This window comes from Aulonocara sp. 'chitande type north' Nkhata Bay, linkage group LG15 (genome assembly GCF_057382095.1).
Source record: "Aulonocara sp. 'chitande type north' Nkhata Bay isolate Kocher_YH1m ecotype deep benthic linkage group LG15, A_spYH_male_GT1.1, whole genome shotgun sequence".
Lineage (NCBI taxonomy): Eukaryota > Metazoa > Chordata > Actinopteri > Cichliformes > Cichlidae > Aulonocara > Aulonocara sp. 'chitande type north' Nkhata Bay.
The window spans coordinates 22,103,045-22,108,760 of record NC_141358.1 but is presented as its reverse complement, the minus strand read 5'-3'; the positions used below and the strand labels follow the sequence as shown (position 1 = coordinate 22,108,760).

General features: G+C 40.7%; 1 pseudogene; it reads left to right on the top strand.

Moving 5' to 3' along the window:
- The first annotated feature begins 2,657 nt into the window (after positions 1–2,657).
- On the top strand, positions 2,658–3,240 carry LOC147313022 (calcineurin B homologous protein 1 pseudogene; annotated as a pseudogene).
- Positions 3,241–5,716: the final 2,476 nt, after the last annotated feature.

Sequence of the window (5,716 nt, the reverse complement as noted above, 5' to 3'; positions counted from 1 at the left end):
TCCCAAATAAGATAATTTTAGTTTTACTTAGATTTAGCGATAGTTTGTTCCTGTTAAACCATTTTTTAATTTTGCACATTTCTGAAGTAATTGTATCCAGCAGCTCCTTTAGATTCCCCCCAGAACAAAAAATATTTGTGTCATCTGCAAATAATACTAATTTTAATATATCAGATGCCTTACAAATATCATTTATATAAATAATAAATAATTTGATTTAAAAAAAAAAAAAATCTTCTTGGGATCGCACATACTTCTTTTTGTGCCTCTAAAACATCCTTGTTTGTCTTTCCAGAAAAGACATATGATGTCGTAACTGTCGGAGCACCGGCCTCTCACTGTTTCTAAAAATGGCGTTCTGAGGAAGCTCATCCAGAAGTTTGAGGAAGCAAAGAAACAGTAAGTTGAGAGTAAAGTCGGGCGTCACATTACGGCTGGGCGATATGGCCTAAAATCCATATCGCGGTATAATTTGAAGCACGTGCGGTAACGATATATATCGCGAAATATTCTTTTCTTCTGTATAACATATTTTCCACACTATATGACACACTTAATAAATTTTCTCAAAAATCGAAAGTGTGCCTATGTATGAATTCTGGTTGTGCTTACTGACCTCAAACCGATTTTGGCGTGCAGAAATCTGTTAAAAACTGTTTTAGTACAACTTTGGTAAGCTGCACTGCTTGATGGATTGTCAGAGCATTACGGCTGCCGTAGTGAGGAGCTTCTTAAATGTTGGTTTAGTGTAAGCTCAGCTTCTTTTAACTAATGTAAGAAGTGTTATAACTGACTCGTTTTTAATACCTAAATCTGGCCTCAGTGCACAAACCTAAATGAATCGGTACATATGAAAGCGCCCAAGTCACGAGCTGAGTTCAAGGACATGGATAAAACAAAAAGGTTCAAATTTGTGCCCAAAAACCCCACAAATCAGTGTCACTGTTTTAAAATCTGCTGCGAGACCGCTCTAAATGTCAGCTTTTTCTTTACGTAAAGACTGGGGTCTGTAACATATCAGCTCGTTTCTTATTTATTAAAGAACATGCCTGACACCAGGCTTTTGAGTCAAACGGCTCCATTAGATCTCTGCAAGTATTTTTAGGTTCTTTCCAGCAGGATTTGTGGCTAGTTCTGGAGCTTGACCCTAAAAGATTTCAGTGTGTCGGTGCTTCTGCTTTCCCTGTTGTCCTTCTGTTCCGTCTTTTTTTCTGTTTCTGTCAAATTTAAAAACAACTGCACTCTGAAATACACACTCTTTGCAAGATGTTGTCTAAACTAGTGGTTGGAAGGCATATTTGTGTTTGGTCTCTGATGGTTTATTTACACTTTTTGCAGGCCACGCCCATGGACTACAGCGCCATGATGAGCAACAAAGCCAAGAAGTCTATGGACTTCCTGCTGATGCAGGACACCGCCCCGACGATAGCCACGGACGTGTCACTGCAGTACCGCCTCAACATCGTCTTCTGCCAAACGGTCACCTACACATATTTTAATTATTGTATGTCTGAGCTGATGCGTTTATCCTGGAGTGACTCAGAGTGAAGGAGAAGGCCAAGAAGAAGTGTAAATATCATAGAAGCAAGGAGTTCAGAGCTCTACGACTTAGTGTCTTTATGGTATTTATGTGTGTAATGGAGACCAGGGGTTCCATTACCCTTACTTGTATTTTTATTAATTGACTGACTGATTTGTATTTAAAAACCGTAATGAAGAAAAACACACACTGGTTGATTGTGATTCTTTATTAGGCTTTTTGGGTTGTTATTTAAGTGACTCGTTAAAGGTGAAGAGACAGGGGGACTGGCCATCCTACCTGTGTCAGGAAAAGAACCCGTGTTAGAACTGTTCACATTTAATCATTTGTCTGTAACCTAAATTAGTTGTATATGTAAAAAGAGAAGTGTTAACAGTACTCACTTTGTAAAGAGTAAAAGCAGCTCAATCACCTGCTTATGAGCTCCTGGAGAAAACCAATGTGCCAGGCTAGGGGAGTGTGTGTTGGAGTGATTTTGTTAAAAGTTGTCATTATTGTGCTTGGACCTTGTCTTGAACTGTATGTTCAGATATTTTTCTGTTCCTCCCCCACATGTAGGATGTTGGGGATGTTACTAGCTATAGTTTTCAACTGCAGGCACAATCTATGTAAGATTCTGGTTTCCTTATTTGGTAAGGAGTGTTCACTTCCTGCCCTTTATGGGCTCACCATGTAAATGGTGGACTGTTAAAGAGGTTAAGCCATATACGAGGTTGAGGGGAGATGACCCTTTTATGACTAGAGATGCGGTTAAAACGTTTGTAAGCAGGAAGTCACGTATACAGACACACATACACTCTCTCTCACTCACACACACACACAGTGCCTTAGCTTTTACCACACAACATATGGGGTTTACAATGGGCGGTTGTGTAACTGTTTTCATTCAATAAAAGGCTGGAGTTGGAGTTGTCTGAGTTTGGGTGTAGAGCTTGCAACTCTGAGAATCCGACCAGGCTTCCCCTGCACAAGTAAAAACCAATCGAGCTCTGATTGTCTTACTTTGTTCTGAGTCAGCGAGGGCTGAAACCTAACTGTGTGGTTAAGGTGTTTTAATAGAGACTCTTGGAGAGCTTGCGCAAGACGCCTTAGCGAATCATCTCGATTTTAAACCTCCGTTAACATCTCACCATGGGATCCAGAGCGTCCAGATTACTCAGAGAAGAGGAAATTGAAGAAATTAAGAAGGAAACTGGCTTTTCCCACAGGAAGATCACTCGCCTGTACAGACGTTTCACCAGCCTGGATAAAGGGGAAAACGGCACCCTCAGTCGAGAAGATTTCCAGAGAATCCCCGAGTTGGCCATCAACCCTCTGGGAGATATAATCATCAACGCATTCTTTCCCTTTGAGAGGACCAGGTAAATTTCCGGGGCTTCATGCGGACCCTGGCTCACTTCAGACCAATCGAAGACAACGAGAAGAACAAGAACCCCTCAGCTACAGAGCCCCTGAACAGCAGAACAAACAAGCTGCTTTTTGCTTTCCGTCTATATGACCTGGACAGAGATGGCAAGATCTCCCGAGATGAGCTCCTGCAGGTCTTGCGGATGATTGTTGGAGTCAACGTTTCAGATGAAGAACTCGGCAGCATTGCTGATAGGACCATCCAGGAGGCTGACACAAACGGAGATGGCTACATTTCCTTCAATGAGTTTATCATGGTCTTGGAAAAGGGAAATGTAGTTCAGAACCAATAAAACATTTAGAAAAATGTTTAAAGGAAGAGGTCGATAAACATAAGCCAGGCAAGACAAAAACAAAACTCATGACTGAGTACATGAACTTTTTTCAGCCATGGAAACAGGAAGAACAAAGGCGTGCTGAAAATAGAAAGCAGAAACAGTCTAGACAGCAACTCACATCTCAGGCCAGTAATAAACCACCAGTTCCACAGGTGGCCTGTTCACAACCACCACCATATCAGCCAGAACCCTCAGCCTCAGAGGCACCCACAACCACAAAAAAACCCCCAACGAATCCGTTCCTACCACCACAAGGCCCATACGCCTCAGCCAGACACCAATTGAATTAAATGTCTCGCGACGTCCCCACACACAAAGAGCAAGAAGAAATAGGGACAGATCCTTACAACAGGGACATGGGAGGAGTTCCAGACCCACCTGGCCCTTATGGCCTGTTCCCCCTCATAGAAAAAAACCTTTCCGCCGAGTGGAAGGATTTAGGCACGATTCTCAGCAGGGTACAAAATGACCATTAAGAGAAAACTGAAGATACCCATGAAGGTTGGCTCCAAAGCCGTAGAACAGGGTGTATGAGGTACACACTCGGGTGGACCCTCATCACGACCCCAAGCACACATTTAGACATGCCTACAGCACACTACTGTCTCACAGAAGATAGTTACTGACAAAATATGGTAAATACGTCCTGACCAGACATATCCAGCCTACCAAAAACTTTGTGGTCAACAGGCCCGACCGACGTGGGCCTAATAAAAAATGCTGATGCAATTAAAGTTAAAACCATCTCAAACCACAGGCCAATGAAACCTCAATACCCACTGTCTGCTGAAGCAAAAGCTGGAATCCGTCCAGTAATAGCAGACATGGAAAAAGCGGGAATCTTGATAAAGACAAAAACAACCTCGTGTTCTTCTCTCAACAGGTGATCCAGGAGATTTTTATTTTTTTTCTCCCCCCCTTTCTCACTGTCCCTCTCCCCTTCTGTTTTTCCTTTCCTTCCTCTTTCTTTCTCCCTTTCCTATCCCTCACTCATGTCTGTCCCGTCTGTAACATCTGAAAATAAAATATAATAAATAATAAAAACAAAGATCGACCAAATGGACCAATACGGCAATGCCACGATGATCCATTTGGCAAAGTAAATCCATTGGGTATCCTTGTTGGTCTTCAGACAACAATTCTGATGGCTAAAGAACCAAATGGGACAGGCAGAAAAAAAAAAGGAAAAGGTGGATGTGGAACAGATGATGAGCATCTGGTTCCTGCACTAAAGTTTCATTATTGTTATCATTTTTTTTTTTGTAATTCTATTTAGAGTAGCGCTTGAACATGTCAGTTGATTTCAAGACACAATCTCATCCGGCTGCTCAACGAGCTGCTGTGGCCCACACTATGGGTTCAGTCCTTCAGGCCAAGCATTGGGTGGATACTAGAGGTGGGAATCACCATATATCCCACGATACGATATTATCACGATACTTAACGCACGATACGATATTATTGCAAAATTTAAAAATATTTTGCGATATTCAGATTCTGTACATGAAGGTAAACGTTATCAATATTCATTTTATCTAATATCAAAGTCTCACACTCAGTCTTTCTCTCATTTCAGTTTTATTGTTGACATACTGAACGGTTTGTATTACAGTCTAGTCCAACTTAACTGAATGCAACCATCTGGTACAATTATAGCTATTCTGAACTATGCAATATGAAAACTATGCAGCCCCTTCAGCAACTGAAGAATTTGAAAGTAAATTAAAACAAAATATAATTTTACATTAAATAAAAAAGTTTTAAACTTAATTAAAATAAAACATGTCTTAAATTAAAATAAGTAAACTGTCATGTTTATTGCTGCCAAAAAACAAGTTAAACACATTTGGACAGTGTCAGGATTCTTGCTCAGAAAAAGGATCAACATGCTCTGAAGTCAGAGTTCCAGTCCACAAAACTTTTTTTGTAACAAAATATCGATTTCTGCTGTCCCTGTATCGATACATTATTAGCAAACAAAATATCACGATACTACACAGTATCGATTTTTTCCCCCACCCCTAGTGGATACCATACTAAATCTTGAGTTTCGGCCTTTGCACTGCTCTGTAAACAAAGGGAAACGTTAAAAAAAAAAAAAAAGTTCAGCTTTAGACCACCAGAGTGGTTACATTTTCTAAACTCCTTTGACAAGCTTTCAAATCCCTGTTTGAGGGTAAAAGCTTGGTTTTACAGTTAAGGTTACAAAACCGGTTCAGGTCAGGGAGAAGGTGAAAGTTTATCAGATATTTTGTGATGGTTAAACTTAAGTCTTAGGAATGCACCGATGTCAATGAGTGGCCTCACAAAGACAGCCAAGGCTTTCCTCCCCACATCTGTCGAGATAGGATAAGAATGTATGCTTTAACTGAAAACTTGAGGTGACAAATCTTACAGATGTGGAGGTTTATTTTTTGCATACCCTGGTTTA